General features: G+C 38.5%; 1 protein-coding gene and 1 pseudogene across 1 annotated transcript in view; one reads left to right on the top strand and one right to left on the bottom strand.

The window, feature by feature from the left end:
• The window catches only part of COL25A1 (collagen type XXV alpha 1 chain), a 494,071-nt gene that overhangs the window by 8,012 nt on the left and 463,230 nt on the right, over positions 1–22,829 (top strand). The gene's annotated exons all lie outside the window — the stretch shown is intronic.
• LOC129657597 (40S ribosomal protein S3a-like) lies at positions 16,596–17,060 on the bottom strand (annotated as a pseudogene).

The following is a 22,829-nucleotide window of genomic DNA, read 5'->3' as shown; positions in this document are numbered from 1 at the left end:
TTAAGGTTGTGCGTCCTTCCCCATCACATGAAAAGACCTTTAAATTACCTTGCTAACATAAATCTGCTTTATCATATAAAACTGTATTTCCTACTAACATGGTTTTTCACTTACCGCTGTACATTTTTCTTTACCGGCTACAAAATGAATGGAAAGAGTGAATCAAGTAAGGACATAATAATGTATAGATTTTCAATTATGTTAGGCAAAGAATAGTCAGAAGCAGTTTGCAGAAAGAAAGCAAATTAAAATGCCATAAATGTTATTTAAATGAGACTAGCAGGCATTCCCCTCCTCTACTCAGGCCAAACAATACAATGTGACATCTGAGTGCCTCCAAGCCTTCACGTTAAATGGTTTCAGTCCTAATGAGTACAGCCGTTTGAGTGTAACACTTTTAGTTGGTCCAGCAGTGACAGCTGACAAAATGCCCTCTCACCTGAAGAGCGGAGGACAAATTGCTTGTTGAAGCAGGTTCTCTTCTTTTTAAGCTTCTCTTCTGTTTCTCTTGTCTGAAAGTCATTGAGAAGCAAATCCTTCAAATACTCTTTTCTCCTTCTTACTTTAGTAATTCTGTTTTTCTTTCCTCAAGCTGGGAGTTATTTAAGAGAAGGGTATACATTCTGTGCAGGGGTTTGTTGTTTCCAGCTCAGCTGAAGAATGTATAGGTACAAGTAGCCTCTCAGGACCTTGATAACCTCTGTGCTTCTGATGGTTTGTAAGTGTTCAAAGCCAACTTCCTGGCATGTTTGAATGTCAAGATTAGGTTTAGGGATGGAGAAGGAGGGCATTGCTTCATTGACAAGATTAGGTGAATGGAGGGCTAGTGGGGAACACGCCAGAATCAGGACTCTTACAGTTCAAGGGGACACTGTTTTCTGCAGGGGGAGCCTCACTAGACACTCATCAAAATGACATCAATCTATGTTATCTTGAGTGGATACCATCTAAAAGCTATTATGAAAAAGTGTTTTTAGTTCCTCCTTTCATTTAATGGAGGAGGAAATGGCACCCCACTGCAGTATTCTTGCCTGGAAGATTCCATGGACAGAGGAGCCTGGCAGGCTACAATCCGTAGGGTCGCAGAGTTGGACATGGTGGAGCAACTGAGGATGAACCACTTCATAAAGGCTACTTGGTGGTTTGCTGGGAGCTGAGAATATGAAAACCATGTTATGAGTCAGTCTGGGTTGACGCAGTAGCCCAGCTAAACCCAGAATCATTCCCGTCCTCCCTGGTTTGCCAATACATGTCAAGTTCCATGCAGTGATTTAATGCACCATGATACTTAACACCTTTTTAAAGAATTTGTGTTAAAAATGATTGCGGCACACCCAGATAAGGTGTAGACATGCGTCATTGCTGTTTCATTTGGATTGTGTTCGGCAACCTTGCAACGTAAAAATGTTTTATGGTCAACTTTTAAAAAGGAGGAGATGCTTTAAGTGGGAGGCAAAAGTAATTGGAAATTCACTTATGACTTAAAATTGAGCACTTTTCACTGGTATCATATATTTCTTCATAGGAATATTCTGTGTTGTTTAAGTAACAGGATTCCTTGAAGAAATGCCACCAGAGGGCAGGCACCTTCCCTTTGTGACCACTAGGAGGAGAAACTGAGCTGAACCAGTAGGACTATGTCACCTGCTTCTCACTTAAATTCCTAGTAGACTTCTACCTCTCAAATTGTTTACTGTGGAAAAGTTTAATGGACTCAGTATAATTATTAATAATGATGAAGTTTAAATCTATCACTTTGTTTGTTGTTTTGCTATTTATCCCATTAGATCTTTGTTTCCTTTTCCCATTTTTCTGCCAATAACCCATGGATTTTTAAATAAATGCTTTGTCTAATTTCAAAAAAAAAAAAAATTTAATGGAAGGAACAAGTAATCTCTTCCATCTGTATTTGAAGACTAGGCTGTCTTATCAGCTTTAAAATATTTAAAATAATCTAGTAAATTGCACTTCTGTATTAGTCAAAAATTTAGTTATTTAGCAGATAAATTCACATATATGAACTTGAGGCTGGTATTCCACTAGAATAAACGAACTAAATGTAATTGAGCTTATCAGTTGAAGATTTTGTGCTTCTATTTTGTACTTTCTCAGAATCAAGAATTGTTTGGAATTGCTATCATGCTTTTGACATAATTTCATTTGGAGGCTCCATTGCAACTTCAGTCATCACATAATACGTTAGTTGGAATGTATTCTTAATTTTTGTCAAACTGTGCCTCTTAGTCTGATTGGTTTGTCTGATTTGCCAGAAATGCCAAAAACTATGTGTTCATTTGGATAATCATAATTTTGATTTTGGGCTTCTTCCCAGGTGACTGAGTGGTAAAGAATCTGCCTGCCAATGCAGGAGTTGAGGGTTCGATTCCTGGGTCAGGAAGATCCCTGGAGAAGGAAATGGCATCCCACTCCAGTATTCTTGCCTGGGAATTCCTACAGATAAAGGAGCCTGGCGGGCTATGGTTCATGGAGTGGCAGAAGACTTGGACACTACTTAGTGTCTAAACAACAATAACAATTTTGATTTTAGGAGTTCTAGGCTTCTGGATTATGTACACAAAGTTTTTATTTTTATATTTTAAATGTAATCAGCACATATTTAAATATTGTTTTCACATTTAGGCTAAGTGAATGAATTGTAGCCAGCCCTAGCTTGTGCATTATGGTAATATAGTCAGAATATGTCACTTCCACTCCAGTATTCTTGCTTGGAGAATCCCAGGGACAGAGGAGCCTGGAAGGCTGCTGTCTATGGGGTCACACAGAGTTGGACATGACTGAAGCGATTTAGCAGCAACAACAGCAGAAATAGGTCTGGTTGTGGCAAAGGTAAAATGTATTCTTCTTTTCTCAAATATTTCAGATGTAAGGAGAGTGGGAAGGGAGAAAAAAGCCACCTATATCTTGTAATCTCTTGAAATCATATCTCTTTACCATCATGTAGCAAGCTTGGTACTTTAGAGTTCCTATTATAAATCTGGACAATGGTTAAGAGAGTAAGAGCAATTTTCTCTGTCTCCAACATCCTCTTTTACTCTTGCAGAAGCTAATGGGAGAGAAAAATCTTGTAGGAGTCTCTCCATCCAGTCAATTACAAAGCCAGAATGGTGGTATTATTTTTGATCCTTTATATACTAAAGTCAAATGTGCCTGGAACTTTGACACAGTTCTTTCTCAATATTCCTGTATCTTTAGGTCAGTTCTGACAGTTATTAAAGGTAAGTTGTTTGTATTACCTTTCTAGGAATTGTGAAACTCCAATTTGTGTCTTCAAATCAGTTTAGTTGCTCAGTCGTGTCCGACTCTTTGCGACCCCATGGACTGCAGCACACCAGGCCTCCCTGTCCATCACCAACTCCCGGAGTCCACCCAAACTCATGTCCATTGAGTCAGTGATGCCATCCAACCATCTCATCCTCTGTTGTCCCCTTCTCCGCCTGCCCTCAATCTTGCCCAGCAGCAGGGTCTTTTCAAATGAGTCAGCTCTTCGCATCAGATGGCCAAAGTATTGGAGTTTCAGCTTCAACATCAGTCCTTCCAGTGAACACCCAGGATTGATTTGTGTCTTAAGGGCTCCAAAATCCAGCTGGCATTTTAAAAATGTGCAGGACATGATCATAAGATAACACATTCCCATAAACCATGGAAAAAAAACAACCTTTTGACCTGAAAGTCATATAGAATTGCTGGCAAATTCTAGGGCTTTGCCAGTGAACTTTGGAATACTAAAAATCATCTTTCTACTGAAAAAATTAGGGCTCAATGTCAGAGCAGACAAAGTTTGAATGGACACAAGGATCTTAAATATATGCCTTTCTGAGGATGGTTATCAACCTGGTTGGGTGTCAGATGAGTTAAATGTGTCAAGGGCCATGTGTCTCTCATGGGCAGATCCTAATGCTAATTACTATGTGGTTTCACAGAGTAATTGCAGTCGACTTCCTGAGGGAGTGGATTGGGAGTCCATTTCTACCAATCTCATTTATAAGCTCCATGGCTGGGGTTCTGGTTTGTATCTGTGTATCTCTAGGGCTTATTGTAGAGTTCTCTATAGAAAGTTAGCTATAAAAGTTCATAATGATCATAATGAAGATCTGTCAACTTGATTTGGTTGAGAACTTTTTTTGTGGTTTATCTCTACATACACTAATTATCCTTATCCCTAGGCTTTTTAAACATTTTCTCTGAGGATTTTCAGGGCCAAAGCATATTAAAGTTAATACAAATCTTAGAGGTCAAGTGGTTCAGGGGTTTTTCCAACATTTCTCAAAGAGCCTGAAACTTTAGAAAAAAATGAAATCTTATGAGGAAATCCAGTATATAAAATTGTATATAATGTTAGCCACACACACAGTGATTAACCTTGGAGGTCAGAGGAGACAGAGGCCAAAACCTTATTTGATCTTTTTTTCCATTGCTCACCTCACTCCCCCATAGTGGCCCCTGAAGAACTCCAGAGAATTTTAGAAATCCTTTGGATACTGTTAATAGTTTACTCAAAGTCCAAGCCCCAGTGTGATCCCAGCTCCTGTGTTTAGACACACTATGTGTTTGTTGATACATAAACCCTCTCCAAAATTCTGTAACTAGAAACATTACAAGGGAGGATGGAAACAAAATTGTATGTTAAAATGAATGGAATCCAGAAAGGACTGTTAATAAAATATTGTCCTTTAATAGTTTTAGTAGTCTAGCAAAGGAGATGTAATAATAGAATTAGCGCTGGAAAGCTGTAAAAGTGCATTGTATAACTGAACGTGGGACTATGTTGTCAGGTAATCATCTCATCCCTTTTCTTAAAGTCACTTATTTTTTAAGCTTCCAAGTCGCAGTATTGTTGTTTTTCTTTGACAGTTTTGTGTGTGTGTGTGTTTTCATATTTTTTCCTATGTATTTTTATTTATTCTGTAATTTTGGATATGTCTATGAAGCTTCCTAACCAAGTTAGAGCAATCCATTGCCTCTTTTATATATGTATTTAAAGGAATTGATTTTCTAAACTAATAGTGAATACTTGGTTTGCAAAGTAGTATACAAAAGATGGTGATGGACAGGGAGGCCTGGCGTGCTGTGATTCATGGGGTTGCAAAGAGTCGGACACGACTGAGCGACTGAACTGAACTGATAAAAAGGATAACTATCCCCAAATTATATTATTTATAGAAAATTTATATTGTGGAAAAGTTGTCATTAAAGATACTTGTAAGATCTTTGAGACTGTCTTTTTGATCTGATTCTTATTGTGTTAAACTGATGTTTATGTATTAAAATTTAAATTGACAGGGTAATGTGAATATGTGAATTGCACATCTGTGTTTAAATAATAATAGGAATTAAAAACATTTTAGCCAATGCTGAAGGGATGTATGTAATACCTTTCAGAAAGAAAGTGTAAATCTGGGTACAAGCATTCTGTAGCAAATACTTCAAAAATAAGTTTGAAAGACTGAACTCTTCCTCCCTCTGAAATGAACATCCAGTATCCTCCGCGGTGCTGTTTACTGTACTGAGTAGCTAGTCGTGGACAGTAGTTTGGGCAAGTGCAACACATTGATTGTCTTATTGGGCAGATAAGAGACAACTGTACATGTTACTGAACTTTGGTGAGCAGTTTATTTTCTTCTTAATACACTATGGGCTTTCAGGAAGTCTGGAAGAGAAAAATGACTTTTCTTTTTTAAATGACTTTGTAGTTACTTTGCCTTTTGAGAGAAGACAGAGCAGCAAAGATAGGCTGACCTGGTACTAATGGCTGGAAAGACCATTTATGCCAGCCAAAGCTACTGTGAGCTGTAAAAAGTCTAATCAAACAAACTGTATTCCCTGAATTTACTGTAAAACGGTAGAGATATACTGACAACTTCCCAGGAGTTTAAGCAGTGAGCTTGACAGCGTGGCTTAGTATTACGATACATGTTATGCATCTGGAAGTTTTTAATAAAAGAACTCTAGCATGGAGAAATTACACACGTAAAGGAGCTAGGGCCTTTATGTTCTTGTATAGTTTCCTTCTGTGCATAGTTATTTAATGTTCTAGATTTCCACTATTTCTGAGGATATAGTCCTGAATATTGCTTTGGTTCTGCAATCAAGTTCTGTATAAGGAATGCTATGTGTTGGTAGTAAAATTTATGTTATTAATGCCAGTTTTAGAATGTTAAAAAGTTAATTTTAGAAAAACTTAAACATTTTTAAAATCTATTTATGGTTGTTCTGGGTCTTTGTTGCTGCATTGGCTTTTCCCAAGTTTTGGTGAGCGGGGGTTACTCTCTACTTGCGGTGAATGGGCTTCTCATTGCAGCGGCTTCTTTTGCTGTGGAGCAGAGGCTCAGCAGTTACGGCACACGGGTTTAGTTGCCCCGTGGCGTGTGGGATCTTCACAGATTAGGGATCAAATTCGTGTCTCCTGAATTGGCAGGCAGATTCTTTACCATTAAGCCACCAGGGAAGCCCCCAAAAGTTAAGGCAGAAAGTATCCTTGAGTTGAGACGTCTGAGGTACACTTTCTGGTTTTTGAGGTCTCCATTTTTGTTTAACTGTAATGCTATACCACTAGCATTTTGAATGTTCACACTGCTTTTGCAGTTATAGGATGTGGTGAAATTAATAATGTTCATTGAACTCCTAAAAATTTACCAAGAATGAATGCAGCAAACACACCCAGAGACAGATGTGATTCTCTATCAGGCTGTATCCATGAATAAGCATTGCGCTAAAGTGAGCTGTTGTTGGCAAATAGAATGGACAAGGTTATCTTTGGGGTGTAGCCATGTATCTGTGAAACTGCAAAAATAGAGGATCTTCTATGCTCTCAAATAAAAGCTCCCATTCTAGTCAAACCTCTCTCCTCTCCATCCTCTCTTCTTCTCTAGCATGAATATAACTCTATTTTTCCTCTACTCTGTGGATAACACTTTACCTGGCTTATAGTCTGCCTCTAAATTGACCATTCAGAAGCTTTGTCATCCTTAGGTCCCCAAACCTCTAGGCTTTTCCTGGGCAATATTATACTTGTGATTAAATCCAGCAACATAACTGAGAAAACATCAATGGCAAATGTCAGTATTCTATCAAATTTCAGAAAGTAACTGCTTCCCCAAAATTACTGTTAAAAGATAATTTTCCAAAAAAGGTAAAATCAATGAACATGTGTTAAGGATTTTACTTGAATCAATAAAGAAGTAACTGGTAAGATGTGATAACCAGTTCAAAGTAGAATTTAAAGACAGATATATTTATAGATCTAGAATATTGAAATTAATATATAAATGGAGGGAAAACTGGACTTTTCCTCAGTAAGGGAGATAAATCAGTTGCACGCAGAATTTGCATGTCTATAGACAACAGTTAATTTTTTTAATGCACTAAGTTTTTTAAATTGGAGCTTAGTTGTTTTACAGTGTGGTGTTAGTTTCTGCTGCACAGCTAAGTGAATCAGTTATATGTATACATAAATTCCCCTCTTTTTTGAATTTCCTTTCCATTTAGCACAGAGCATTGAGTAGAATCCCCTGAGCTGTAAAATAGGTTCTCATTAATTATTTATTTCATACATAGTAGTGTATATGTCAATCCTAATCTCCCATCTCATCCACCCCTCCTTCCCTTCCTTCAGTTCAGTTCAGTTCAGTTCAGTCACTCAGTCGTGTCCAACTCTTTGCGACCCCGTGAATCGCAGCATGTCAGGCCTCCCTGTCCATCACCAACTCCCGGAGTTCACTCAAACTCACGCCCATCGAGTCGGTGATGCCATCCAGCCATCTCATCCTCTGTCATCCCCTTCTCCTCCTGCCCCCAATCCCTCCCAGCATCAGAATCTTTTCCAATGAGTCAACTCTTTACATGAGGTGGCCAAAGTACTGGAGTTTCAGCTTCAGCATCATTCCTTCCAAAGAAATCTCAGGGGTGATCTTCAGAATGGACTGGTTGGATCTCCTTCCTTAGTATCCATGTATTTGTTCTCTATGTCTGTGCCTCTGTACATCTGTACCATTTTTCTAGATTCCACATATATGCTTTAATATATGATATCTCTTTTTCTTTTTCTGAATTTACTTCATTCTGTGTGACAGTCTGTAGGTCCACCCATGTGTCTAGTTATGTGACTTTGGTATTAGTTATCTACAACTTACAGCATTTTACAATACCTTCCAAAGAATCGGGTAAGTGGGACAGGTGTGCTCTAGATTATGCATAGTTTTCTGTTGGAGCATATGTTTTCCCCCACATTACATGAAAGCAACTTTACAGGAAAAAATTCTTTTAGGTTAAAAAAAAAATGTTTGTCCTTTCAGTTTGACTTTAAATGCTTCATTTACTAGACCCTTGGTGGCAGTGTTGATTGCTAGGCCTGTATTACTAGTATCCTGGACATAAGTGGCCTTTAAAATGGTAACGCTGAAAATTTGTTTAAGGGAGAAACCACTTTGGAAGACTCAGCTTCCTGTGTTTGGGTATCAATGAGTAGTTCTTCTAATGTAAAAGGAGGAATTGCTGACCTTGCTCTTGTGTTTTGGGATACGATGCCCAAGCAATTATTTCTACACAGACCACATGTGCTTGGTGTGAGCATGTGGCTGGCTCTGGGGTTCTGTGCTGCTATTTTGGACGTCCTGGCTTTGACTTCAGTTATCTTATTTACTACTTTGGCTTTTCACTGGGCACTCCAACCAATTCCCTTCATATTCATTCATGTGTTTCCAGTTCAGATAGTTGTCTTTAGTCCATACTGGGCTTCCTTGGTGGCTCAGATGGTATAAGAATCTGCCTGCAATGTGAGAGACCTGGGTTCGATCCCTGGGTCGGGAAGATCCCCTGGAGTAAGAAATGGCAGCCCACACCAGTATTCTTGCCTGGGAAATTCCATGGGCAGAGGAGCCTGGTGGGCAACAGTCCATGGGGTCGCCAAGAGTCGGATATGACTGAGAGACTAACACTTTCACTTTCTGAGATTTATTTCCTGTTCTTGGCCAGTTACCTCTCCTGTTGTCTCTGTTTTATTTGATCTTCCTCCCTTCTCCTGATACCTGTGGACACTGTTCACTTACCATCTCAAAGAGCTCAGCCCTCAGCTGCCCAGGGGTATAGACACTCTTCTCTGCTCCAGCCTGTTTCAGTTGCTTCCACCTTTTGACTAAACCCACTGAACTTTTGGCAGAAGAAGGACTGAAGCTATATAATGGCCCTCCCATATGTTCTTGGAAGAAAGTGTGTTAGAATAGGGGCTGGGTGGGTGGTGATGCATTGAACTACATGGTCATTGGCCAGCTTTTTTGGTAGGGAAATATTTACCTTCTTCAGAAGCAGTTTATGTTCTGAGAGTCTCATTACTAGATGGAGGAGCGAGTTAATTATAAATATTAAATATTTTGTATATTAGTATGTAAAATTTCTATTTTATAGGTAGTAACTGACCTCTGGTATTACCTAACTCCAACCAACTCTAACAAAGACTAAGGGATCGTGTGTACAGTAGTCTTTAAATATCTTTTTATTCAACTAATAAAATATATATTGCCATTTACTATGAATGACACCCTGTGCCATATGCCTTACTATTTAAAGAAATAAGTAGGCTGCTAAACTCTTACAAAGGAACAGTGGTGTTGAAACTGCAGACTGGACTACAAGGGAAGTAAAAGCTAGAAAAATATAGCCTGTAGCCAACTGTATCTAATTTTAATGGGTTTAAAACTACAATGATAATTGGTATTTGAACTCATAATTCTAGTTCATTTACTTTTCATGAATTCAAAAATAGCAACATGTTATTAAAGAAGTTACTTGGATTTTTTAAAAAACTTTTTCTAGAAAATGGAAAAGTTCTCTAATGAATGTTGTGATACTTTGGAGAAATGCTGGCTACATGCCAATTAGGTGATTTTTCTCAGGATAAATTATCTCTGTGAGTTGGTTGTTAGGTCAAGTGTAACGTTTTTAACCCTTCTGCAGGCTACTTTCCATTGGCAGTTATTTTTACAGAGAGTTGCAGGCTTTCTTAAAAGTCAGTTCAGATTCTATGGCCATGTTTTCTAGTGAGGACAGAATCTCTGGGACTTGGCTAGACTTTTGGCTTTTAAAGGACAGAGTCCATTCAGGTGGCCTTAAGGAAACAGGAGTGCAGGGATTCTGAGCTTTGTCACTGTTGACACTGCGGGCTGGATAATTCTGTGTTGTGGGGTGGTCCTGTGCACTGTGGAATGTTTAGCAGCATCCCTGGGCTCTCCTCACTAGATGCTAGTTGCACTCCCTTTCTAGAATACACCAAATGTTTCAACATTGCCAGATGTTCCCCAGGGGTCGAAATCACTGCCAGTGATTGCAGGATGTGATTGTATGCTCAGTCTTGTGCAACTCCATGGACTGTAGACTGCCAGGCTCCTCTGTTCGTGGGATTCTCCAGGCAAGACTACTGGAGTGGGTTGGTTTTTCCTCCTCCAGGGGGATCTTCCTGACCCAGGGATCAAACCCGCAGCTCCTGCGACTCATGCGTTGCAAGCAGATTCTTTACCACTGAGCCATCTGGATACCCAGTGAGTAAGGAAGGCAGGAATATCAGCTCCTCAGCAGGCTCCTCTAGAAGAATAGGAGATGGAAGGTGATCAGAACACTCAGGACGTATTAACAGTATCATCCCCTCATCTGGAGGCAGCCGGTGTAGGACCCTCTGAGCTTTAAGCATTCTATCTCTGCTTCTACTGCTTTTGTCAAGGTTGCTCCCTTCTCTCCTCCTTGTGGTAAAAGAGAGAAAGTATTGCCCCAGGTCGACCTCCTTCTTTGTGTTTGATTATAACATTGTTATTATTATTAAATCATACATACATATGACATGACAACAAACAAACATTTGTATGGCACACAATGCCTCCCCCAGAGGAGTCTGCTGTTACTAGTTTGTTGTGTATCTTCCCAATACAAATTGATTTACATCATTCTTTTTCAAGGCTATAGAGTAATCTGTTGTATAGACATACCACAATATATACAATAAGAAGACAGATCACTTAAAAAAGTTTAAGCATTGCTACCTAGTTCTTTTCCTATTTCCTGAAGGAAGATTGCTTTGATTTGTACTTTTGTTCTACACACCCTGATGTTGTACATGTGGCAGCTTAATAAATACTCGTTGATGAAAGGTATTCAGTTCAGTTCAGTCGCTCAGTTGTGTCCGACTCTTTGCGACCCCATGAACCGCAGCACACCAGTCCTCCCTGTCCATCACCACCTCCTGGAGTTCACCCAAACTCATGTCCATTGAGTCGGTGATGCCATCCAGCCATCTCATCCTCTGTCGTCCCCTTCTCCTCCTGCCTTCAATCTTTCCCAGCATCAGGGTCTTTTCAATCAGCTCTTCGCATGAGGTGGCCAAAGTATTGAAGTTTCAGCTTCAACGTCAGTCCTTCCAGTGAATACCCAGGACTGATCTCCTTTAGGATGGACTGGTTGAATCTCCTGGCAATCCAAGGGACTCTCAAGAGTCTTCTCCAACACCACAGTTCAAAAGCATCAATTCTTCTGTGCTCAGCTTTCTTTATAGTCCAACTCTCACAACCATACGTGACTACTGGAAAAACCATAGCCTTGACTAGATGGACCTTTGTTGGCAAAGTAATGTCTCTGCTTTTTAATATGCTTTCTAGGTTGGTCATAACTTTCCTTCCAAGGAGTAAGCGTCTTTTAATTTCATGGCTGCAATCACCATCTGCAGTGATTTTGGAGCCCCCCAAAATAAAGTCTGACATTGTTCCCACTGTTTCCCCATCTATTTTCCATGAAGTGAATGTTCAGCTTTAAGCCAACTTTTCACTCTGCTCTTGCACTTTCGTCAAGAGGCTCTTTAGTTCTTCACTTTCTGCCATAAGGGTGGTGTCATCTGCATATCTGAGGTTATTGATATTTCTCCCGACAATCTTGATTCCAGCTTGTGCTTTCTCCAGCCCAGCATTTCTCATGATGTACTCTGCATATAAGTTAAATAAGCAGGGTGACAATATACAGCCTTGACGTACTCCTTTTCCTATTTGGAACCAGTCTGGTGTTCCATGTCCATTTCTAACTTTTGCTTTCTGACCTGCATACAGGTTTCTCAAGAGGCAGGTCAGGTGGTCTGGTATTCCCATCTCTTTCAGAATTGTGATCCACACAGTCAAAGGCTTTGGCATAGTCAATAAAGCACAAATAAATGTTTTTCTGGAACTCTCTTGCTTTTTCAATGATCCAGCGGCAATTGTTGGCAATTTGATCTCTGGTTTCTCTGCCTTTTCTAAAACCAGCTTGAACATCTGGAAGTTCACGGTTCACGTATTGCTGAAGCCTGGCTTGGAGAAATTTGAACATTACTTTACTAGCATGTGAGATGAGTGCAATTGTGCAGTAGTTTGAGCATTCTTTGGCATTGCCTTTCCTTGGGATTGGAATGAAAACTGACCTTTTCCAGTCCTGTGGCCACTGCTGAGTTTTCTAGTGATATGCTGATGACAAATATTTAACAACTGCTCTAAAAAAAGAAGCCCCAATTTATAGCATTTGTAGATTTCCAAGATGTGACTATCCCACCAGAGTCACTTGAAAGCTAACAAAGTGACATTAGGAAGCGATAAGTTTGGGTGTTGACTAGTTTTGTTTTTCATATAATTTATCTCATTGTAAGGTTATATAGTTTAAATTTTAATAATGACTGTTTTAACGATAAACTTCCTAAATCCTGAAAAGTGAAAATTGGATTTCCCGAGTCAGCCTCCAGTACCCATTGGCACTGGTATCCCTGATTCCATATAGAATGTATTTTGTGGTTCTTGATAATGTCTCCAAATGTTAATGCTGTCTTTGATAGTATTTTAGAATCTCAGTGTTGTGAAGATCTTTAAAGGCTATCCAAACTTAACATTGTACCTGATAGTTGAATTCCCTCGGTGACATTCTGACTAAATGATCATAACTCATTATTATGTCTTGAATAGACCATTCAATCTTTCGAGCAGTTTATTACAAAGCTTCTTCTGTTTGTTAGGTTAAAATTCATCTTTTGGGCATTCACCATTTGATTCTGTATACCATCCCGCCCTGCATCATAAAAAAGAATTCAAATATCTCTGTCTTGTGACAACTCTTCAAATATGTGATATCATCTATTCTAATTTCTTATTGAGAGTTTTGTTCTAAAATGCCATTGACTTATTGAGACATTTCAGGGTGTCTGCTTCTTTCTTAAAATGTTGCACATTGATTTGAATAAAGCCTCAGATGCCTGGTGGTCATCTATGAGGAGGAAAGAGAAGAAAACTTCCCTGGTTTTATATACTCTACTGCAAATGCAGCCTAATATGACAGTAATTTTCTTTCTGGTTCCATAATTCTATTAACTGACACTGAGTTTAATATTGATGAAAACCTCTAAGTATTTTTCACATATGCTTCTGTTAAGGTCTTTCTCACTCTTGATTTTGCAGTTTTGGTTTTTTGGGGAGTGGGGAGGCAAATCAAGACTTTCTATTGTATTCACTAGATTTTCATCTATTTTTATAGACCCAAATCCCAGCCTTTCAGGACTTGCTGGGATTGTGATTCTTTCAATACATTTCCAACTTTTCTTGGCTTCATATGATCTGGAAATTTGATGAACTGACCAACATGGTTTTCTTCTGATTCTGTGATGAAATGCCCAAGCTTAAGAGAGCTCAGGAGAGAACCAAATGGCTTTCTAGTAGTCTTTCCCTTTTGCTTACCATTCATCTATTTATAAGAACCTTAGGAATTGTCTTTATAACAGTTATCCATGTACTGTTGTCTTTTGTTTATCTCAATGTGTCCAGCTGTGTTCCCTAGAACACCATTTCTTCTTCATGTTAACAAACAAGTTTCAAGACAAGTTAGAGATGCACTGAGTAAGCAGATTTATTTACTGTAGGATATGTGTATTGTGATGTCCAAAATGGGGAATATAATGTATCATGTTTTAAACATTTATGGTCATGGAACACTTTTCTGTTTAGATAAAATTATATGTCTAAGAGCCACCTGTTCATGGGTGGATAAATGCTTTCGTTAAACTAGGGTGTTCTGTCTTCAGATTGGAGTGTAACAGCCACCTAACAGCATTCAGATAACTTAAAACATTCTTCTTTTCAAGTATAGCCCTGGTGGCCCAGGTAGAGAACCCGCCTGCAATGCAGGAGACCTGGGTTCATCCCTGCAGTTGGGAAGATGCCCTGGAGGAGGCATGGCAACCCACTCCAGGAAATCCAGTGTTCTTTCCTGGAGAATTCCATGGATAGAGGAGCGTGGCGGGCTACAGTCCATGGGGTTGCAAAGAGTTGGACACGACTGAGCAACTTACTGATCTACTACATAGTATTTATGGGTTACAGGTGTACAGTATAATGAGTCACAATTTTTAAAATTATAGTCCATTTGTGGTGGTTATAAAATATTGTCTATATTCTTCATGTTGTATAATATATTCTTGTAGCTTATTTTACACCTAGTAATTTGTATCTCTTATTCCCTTACCTTTATGTTGCTCCCTTTCCCCATTAACAATTTTTCTCTTTTTATGCCTTTTGATTATTTTTAAGTTATAAAAAATAACTTCACAGTGAATAATCTTATATCTTTATGCCTTTGTGTGGATTGCCTATATTACCTATAAATAGAATTGGTAATTCAAATATTATGAATGTTTCTACATCCCATAATGCATACGAATTACATAGAAAGTGAATAAAAGCGTTGGTCTCTTGGCGCCCTCTCTAGCATGGTAGGGAATTCTTGAAGTGGGGTGGTAATACAGCCATAGTAAAAGGAATTAGGAAATGGTATTTTAAAATATTTAAAAATTCTTCTTGATTCTATAGTTAAGTGAAATCTCCTCATAATTCCTTCCAAAGTCTGTTCATTTTTTCACCCTTTAGCTCTAGTTTAGTTTTTGTGCTATAAATGGGAAAATATTGTAGTTTCGTAAGTTCATAAGAGTGAGTGCGTGCTAAGTCACTTCGATCATCTCTGACTCAGCAATCCTATAGACTGTAGCCTGCCAGGCTCTTCTGTCCATCAGATTCTCCAGGCATGAATGCTGGAGTGGGTTGCCATCACCTCCTTTAGGGGATCTTCCCCACCCAGGGATCGAACCCATGTCTCTTAAGTCTCCTGCATTGGCAGTCGAGCTCTTTACCACTGAGCCACCAGGGAAGCCAGTATTCTGATTATAATAATCATTTCTGAAGCACTTGACTGTTCTTGAAATTTTGTCCTGAGGCTTTGCAGAAACTTTGATTTCTATTGCTTTTATTCATTGGAAAGATGGATTTAAAATGCAGCCAGAAGCCTATCAACATTCTACTGTATTTTTGGAATATTTGAAGAATTGCTTAGTATGAACTTTATTCTTCATATAAAAACAGGATTTCATGGAGAGGTGAACTAGTTTCAAAAATATACTTGAAGCAAAAACATAATTTAACAGTGTGACTCATCAGTTTCCCATTAGGTTGGTTTTCTGTTGCCTGCAAGATGGCATATTGACATGTTCTGGAAACTCAGTGAGAATACATGATTATATTAATGGAATTGCATTTGACTGTAACTTAGAAAGAATGGTCCCTGTTCTAGAGGTTTTCAGAGAAGAGAAGTGTTTTCAAGGAAGAAAGTTACTACAGTGCCTAGGAAATGGGCTTATATTACTACAAAATAGAGCTATAGTCTTAAAACAAAACACCTTCTATTAATCACTTTACTTTAGTTGTTTTTGTTTAGTCCCTAAATTGTTTCCAACTCTTTTGCGATCCCATGGACTGTAGCCCACCAGGTTCCTCTGTCCATGGGATTTTCCAAGCAAGAATACTGGAGTGGGTTGCCATTTCCTTTGCCAGAGGATCTTCCCACCCCTGGGATCTAACCCACGTCTCCTGAGTCTCCAGCACTGGCAGGCGGATTCTTCACCACTGAACCACCAGGGAAGCCCCTTTACTTTAGTGTCGCTCCTTATTAACCAGCTGGGCATAATCTGTTAATCCAGTATTTTGGGGAAAAACAGATTAATAACCATTAAGAACTTGGAGGTGGCCTTTCCCATTGAAAGCTATTGTACTTCTTGCATATAAAAATATGCTTTGAGTAGATTATTAGTTGTGACCATTGCGGGACCAAGTTGCCCCTTTAGGGCATAGTCAGCTCAGATCCATGCACCTTCCAGAATGGACACTCAGGCCAATTAAACATTCCAAAGATGGCTTGAGATATGGAGTGCTAGTCCGTCCTTGCAAAGTTAGAATTTCTACTGTTTGATTAAAAAGCAATCTAAAAATGTCAAAATAACTGTTCTTCCCACACCCCCAACTTTAAAAAATACCGCATTTATTTGGAACCTAGGTTTTCTTTCCTGTTTTTGGAAAAGAGAAAAATTCTAAAAATATAGCAAGCTGATGTCAGGGATTTGTTCAAGACAGCAATTTTCAGGTTGTGACATAAAGTCAGTTCATAGCAACCTCATAATCTATAGTTGCTGGGTTTCATTCTTAATCACAAAAGAAAAATTAAACAATGTCTTAAAAAGTTGTAGGTTTTTTCAGTAGGTCTTTCTACTAGTGTTTGGTGTAAGAGGTCTTCTGACTCTGATTATCGAGATTTTTAGTAAAGCCAACACAGAACAGATGAAGTAAATAACGAACACTAGCCTTGACATCAACATGAGCTTCAATCATGGTCTGCTGTTTTTTTGATCATAGAGTACGTTTTTTATAAGTAAGATCCATACCACAGAAGTTAGTCATGCAGTTTTTTTTCTCTGAACATCGTCAGTAATTATCTTGGATTTTCTGAATGCAATTATCATTCTGCAGATCAGCAAGGCTTGTTTCAAAAACATGACCCTTGAGGCCATCAGGTCAATTTTGGTTTCTTGACTTCTTGTGACTAGTGTTTTCCATAGTTCTCATAGCTCGTGCTTTCCTGTCCTACCAATCTTTTTTAGAAAATAGATCAACCATTTTCTTCTCGGCTCCGTTTTTTCTGCCTTCCATAAGGCTTTTGTTCTTGCCAGCCGCCATGGTGCTGCTCGCAGAGCCAAAAGGGTGTGTTTCCTTTAAAATCGATAAGATTCAGGTTAAGCATTTTTGGCAAGAATTTTTTATAGGCAATACTGTCTCATTCTTTGTTGCTTTAACAGCTAAATACAATCCCACTGAATGGATGTATAATTGAAACAAGACTGTCAATGGATAAACATTTGGGTTGTTTTTCACCTTAAAATATCTTTTCAACATAGAGTAACGCACTTTGGTAAAGAGAGGAGAATACTTGAAATTTGCTCATATTTTCATCTTCTTTGTTCAGGCCTTTGTTGAAGTGTTTAATATTTGTATGCTTTCTTCGGTCCTAAAGCAGACCCAGAGAGGGAGCGTTCACTATGTGAAAGACAACAGTTGAAGGTCAATGAAAATGTTTGAATCTCAGTGTGATTATTTAGGCTGTTAAAAGGATCATCACCAAAGAAGAAAGTGTTTTTGCATTGGCTCTGTTCTGAAGGCTTCTATGAGAATATGCTTGCTCTGAAGCAGGGGAGTGTAGGTCAGTTTGTGGAAGACCTCTATGAAAAGTAGCTGCCTCATAAGATGATGTAGACCCTTTGCTAGCTGCTAGACCCTGGCACATCTTTCAGTACCCTTAGAATCATTAGATTGGGATTTCTTTATTAGATCTGACTAAGGGGCTTCCCTGGTGGTGCAGAGGTTAAAGTGTCTGCCTGGAATGCAGGAGACCCGGGTTCAATCCCTGGGTTGGGAAGATTCCCTGGAGAAGGAAATGGCAACCCACTCCAGTACTCTAGCCTGGAGAATCCCATGGAGGGAGGAGCCTGGTAGGCTACAGTCCATGGACTCGCAAAGAGTTGGACACGACTGAGCAACTTCACAACACAACAATGACTCATGTTTGAACCCTTAATTGTAGGATTTTTTTTCATAAGTGATCTGTTCTTTAGAAAACATATTTTTTTAACATATCTTTTATATTAGATTATTTGCTTTTATACACTTTTTTTAACTTTTCAAGAACTTATAGTTTGCTTTTAATTATGAGAGGTATATATATATATATTTTAAAAAATCACAAAATTACCTTCTTAATGGCTAAACACTAAATCAATTGCATTCCTTGGTCCTTGACTATGAAAATCTCATAACTACAGTTTAAAAAGATTTTAAACTTAAACATTAAACCAGTTGTAACAAATTGGAGGATTAGTTTACTTTCTTAAAAAAAATCATTTGTTGAGAGTTCTTCAAGGGAGGTGAACCCCTTGTCCAAGTCACCAAATTCTTCATGAACAGAATTGAAACTGAAAGGTAGTCCTTGGGGGAAATATTCTTATTTTAACTACCTCATTAAGAGAAGGCTGTTTCTCATAATTAGCCAGACCTAAGGACTCAGTGTAGCATATTGTAAATTTTCATAAGAAATGCATTTCTTATATGTATGATAGTATATTTAGTTCTTTAGAATTCTGTAAGAACTGATAAATGGCCATTCAGTTCTATAAAATAGCTTTCATAGGAAGAACATAAAAAACATTTCTCAAGAAACTATAGGACTAAATTTTAAAAAATATATAGTTTAAGGCATCTAGCCTTTTTCTTTGATGAAGCTGCCAAATATTTATTTCAGTATACCATTTTAACATATATGAAATATGAATGCTAGACAGAAGATATAATCATTGTACATTTATAAAGTTCCATAGTTGCATGCTGTCTGACTAGTAGACTATAATGGATTTGAAAATGAATAGATCAAGTTCTATTATTGTGTTTGCAGAGAGGTGGCCTGGATTGATGTGCTGATTCAACTCAAGTTCATTAAAATAACAGCACATATTGAGTTGAGAAAATACTCACATGCAAGTCATGGTGTAACATAATGATAATAAGATATATTAATTGGGCCAGAAAAACTCTAATATTGAACTGCAAGAAGTAGAATTGTTGCAGGAAAGGGGACCCCTTCCAGGGCCCTAAACTGGGCTCTTGTCTAACACTTGGAAATGAATTGTCCGAGGAGACACATGTGCTGACAAAGCAAGAGATTTTATTGGGAAACAGCACCCGGGTGGAGAGCAGCAGGGTAAGGGAACCCAGGAGAACTGATCTGCCATGTGTCTCGCAGTCTCGGGTTTTATGGTGATGGAATTAGTTTCCGGGTTGTCTTTGGCCAATCATTCTAATTCAGAGTCTTTCCTGGTGGCGCACGCATCGCCCAGCCAAGATGGATGCTAGCGAGAGGGATTCTGGGAAGTGGACGGACACGAGGTGTCTCCTTTTGACCTTTCCCGAACTCTTCCGGTTGGTGGTGGCTTATTAGTTCTGTATTCCTTACCAGGATCTCATGTCATAAAACAACTCATGCGAATGGTTACTAACGGGCCTGGCCGGGGTGGAGGGTGGGGGCAGTTTCAGTCAGTGTGCTTCCCCTAACAGAATCAGATACATGGAAATGATCTCAGGTCTATGAAAGACTTCCAAGGCATTGATATTTACTACTAAGTGAAATTTCTCTATGAAACTATGTGTTAATATTTTCAATAAAGACTCTTATTTGTTATTGAAGTGTAGGAAACCAGATTTTCTTGGGACATAGTTCTGATATTTATTACAGGAAAAATCCAAATTAGTTGCTACATACTTTGAGAAGAAATTCTCTTTCAAAACTGGAGAAATCAGTAAGATTTTCCTTCCTCCATCTCTTGCCCCACTCCTGCCTCTTGTCTTTCAATCAGGCTAATTACTCGAAGCAACTGCTTATTTGAGGCTTTTTAGAAATTAGTATAAACGTGTGAATGATGACGGACTTTGCACAGGGGTTTCCTGTCTGGTTGGTAAAATATATTTTCATGGAGAAAACAGAGGTGCTAATCCCACTGAAGTTTTCAATCATCCCTTTCAGAAGCACAGGCAGAAGGAGAAGGTGAAGAGGAACATATAAGGCTGCATTTGTAACTTGTGCCTGGGACAAGTAGGTAGCAGTTCTCCTGTGTGATGCACAGACTGAACCATGCATGTGGTATTTTGTTTAGTTTTGAAGGAAATACTGACAAATGAGAGCAGTTCTAGAGGGATGAAAGGCAATGAGGATGAAAATCATCCAAAAAATATATATTTTTTAACATCTGAAATTTATCTTAAAGGAATAACAGCAGAAGAAAATAGGAACACTTAGCTTGAAAAAGACAAGAGCTAGAGATGGTAGTGATGTTAAGGAAGCAGGGTGGCTATTGTCAGATGTGTGGTGGATGATGTCTGCTTAGAACTGCAGGGCAGAACTTGGATCTGGGAAGAAGTTAACAGGAGTAAATCTTGGTACCTTACTCCCAACAACGTTCTTGTTTAAAAATGGCTTCCTTTCTAACACAACAATGTAAATCAACTACATTTCAATTTTTCAAAAAGTGGCTTCCTTTTGCTGTGGTGGGCTGTCTATCATGGGGAGATTTCAAGAATGACAGTGAAAATAGTTATTAATTGCCTACTATGTGTCAAGCACTGTCTTAGGTATATGCAATAATATGACATAATCTTTATCTTTGTAAAGTGAAGGTGAAATTTGCTCAGTCATGTCTGACTCTTTGGGACCTCAGGGTCTATACAGTCCATGGATTTCTCCAGGCCAGAATATTGGAGTGGGTAGCTTTTCTCTTCTTCAGGGGATCTTCCCAACCCAGGGATTGAACCCAGGTCTCCTGCACTGCAGGTGGATTCTTTATCAGCTGAGCTACCAGGGAAGCCCAAGAATACTGGAGTGGGTAGCCTATCCCTTCTCCAGGGGATCTTCCTGACCCAGGAATTGAACCTGGGTCTCCTGCTTTGTAGGAGGATTCTTTACCAGCTGAGCTACCAGGGAAGCCCCTTTATCCTTGAGAGCTTATCATCTAGTAAAAAGAGACACATGTAATAAGCATAGTTAAATGTTATCAGTTCTGTGAGAGCAGTGTAAGCAGAGAAGAGTGAGCCAGGGAGGACTAGAGAAGAGATTGTCTTTGAGGTTAACATTGGACAGTGTATGGGCGTTTGCCCAGAGGAGGGAGGCTGAGAGAGGACCCTCACGTGGCTTCCTGTCAGAGGTTTTGTAGGAAGGCGTTTACTGCTTTGGCAGCAGGGTGGTATGTAGACAAACCCCAGGGCCTGTTATAATTCTATAGCTCTACCAATGATTGCCTTCTAAAATAAAACTTTACAGAGAGAAACCTAACATTGCACTCTATTCTTCATTTTGCCTGAGGTTGAATGAAATTGTCATTTCTGGTAATATTTCTTATATAAAGAGACAGAATTATTACAACTCTTCAGGAAAATGCCTGTTGGCAGTAAAGAGCACTTGTTTCCAAGGGAAGACAGAGTCCCTTTCCAAATCCTCTTTTCTTCTCCCTCGGGCGCCTCTGCATATTCTGTAGTTGACTACATCCACTGTTTTCTATTCTGTGTGGCAGGATGTTACAAAGAGGGTCCCTCATATCTCTATCTTGCTTTGTGTCTGGACACACTAATCTTTTTGTTAGGTCGTGGTTGGTCACTTCAGCCTAAAACCCCATGAAACCCCTGGGGAAAAGTGGTCAGTGATGAACTTCTGTGACAGACAGACATCAGTTCAAAGCCTGTGCAGTGTTAGGGTTGACGGAAGCTGTAATGGTCCATGAGAAGAGGCTCACAGGGGGTCCTTTTTCAGGGCAAAAGGACAGATGGTTTTCTCTACTCGAGATCATACACAATGCACAATAGCTCCAGTACTTGCTTCTAACCATGTTACATGCCCGCCTTCTTCATGATGGGAACGGACACTTTTTATAGACCCAGCAGGGGGACATTTACTCGTTGCTACTGTTCTTTTCAGCTGTTTTGTCGGTAGGCTAAGCTTGCCCTTTTGTAGAGGGACAAAAAGGGATTTAGTAAAACACTGGCTCCATAAAGAGGGTCATTGTGTATACATGTACCTTCAGTGTAAAAACTAACGTATTTTAAACACAGTCAAAGGAAAGTTCAACAATCAATAACTCTGGGTCTCAATTATTTGTGGTAAAATATAATCAATGGTTTTTATTGTGTTAATGCATGCTGAAAATTTTCATAGAGAAAGTTAATCATCTGTGTATTATATAAGATACACAGTATATTATTTCTAGACAATTTAAGTATCATAACCATATGTACTATACCAAGCTACTTAAATATCTATTATACCAGTTTTAATTGCTGAATTTAGTCATAATTTTTCAGTTATACATAGAATATGGTTTTCCATTTATACTTTCAAGTGTCCTAAATACTTAATTTAGCTTTACAAAGAAAGAGGTAGCTTTGTATATTTCTTTGAATTCTTAGATTATTTGTTTTAATAGAAATTAATTGGAAAGATAATTTCTAGCATTTTTATGCGATTGCTTCTGTCCCTTAGGACTTGGCATATTTCCTACATATTCAACAATATTAATATAAAATATTAGATGAAAGAATTTTATATAAATTCACTAAATGAAATATAATCTGCTTTTGATAGTTGTCAATTAATCTGTGGAAATGACTTCTCCCACTGTAAACTAGTCTAAAGCTAAAAAGAATAATATCGGTTTAATTTATTAGAATCTTATTAAATCGTGTATTTTTCTTTTCATCTCTTTCTGTTATATTCAAAATTGGAAATTTGAGATGAAAATAATCTTTACATAGAAAATTAAGGTGTTTTTTAATTAAAGAACCAGAAAAGCAGATTTTGAATTGAGTTTTGATTGTCAACTTTTTTTCAAATTGAGAGAATAAAACATCTGATTGACA

Source organism: Bubalus kerabau, chromosome 7, assembly GCF_029407905.1.
Source record: "Bubalus kerabau isolate K-KA32 ecotype Philippines breed swamp buffalo chromosome 7, PCC_UOA_SB_1v2, whole genome shotgun sequence".
In the NCBI taxonomy this organism is placed as follows: Eukaryota; Metazoa; Chordata; class Mammalia; order Artiodactyla; family Bovidae; genus Bubalus; species Bubalus kerabau.
The sequence above is the reverse complement of the archived record's forward strand: the minus strand, read 5'-3'. Positions and strand labels throughout refer to the sequence as shown.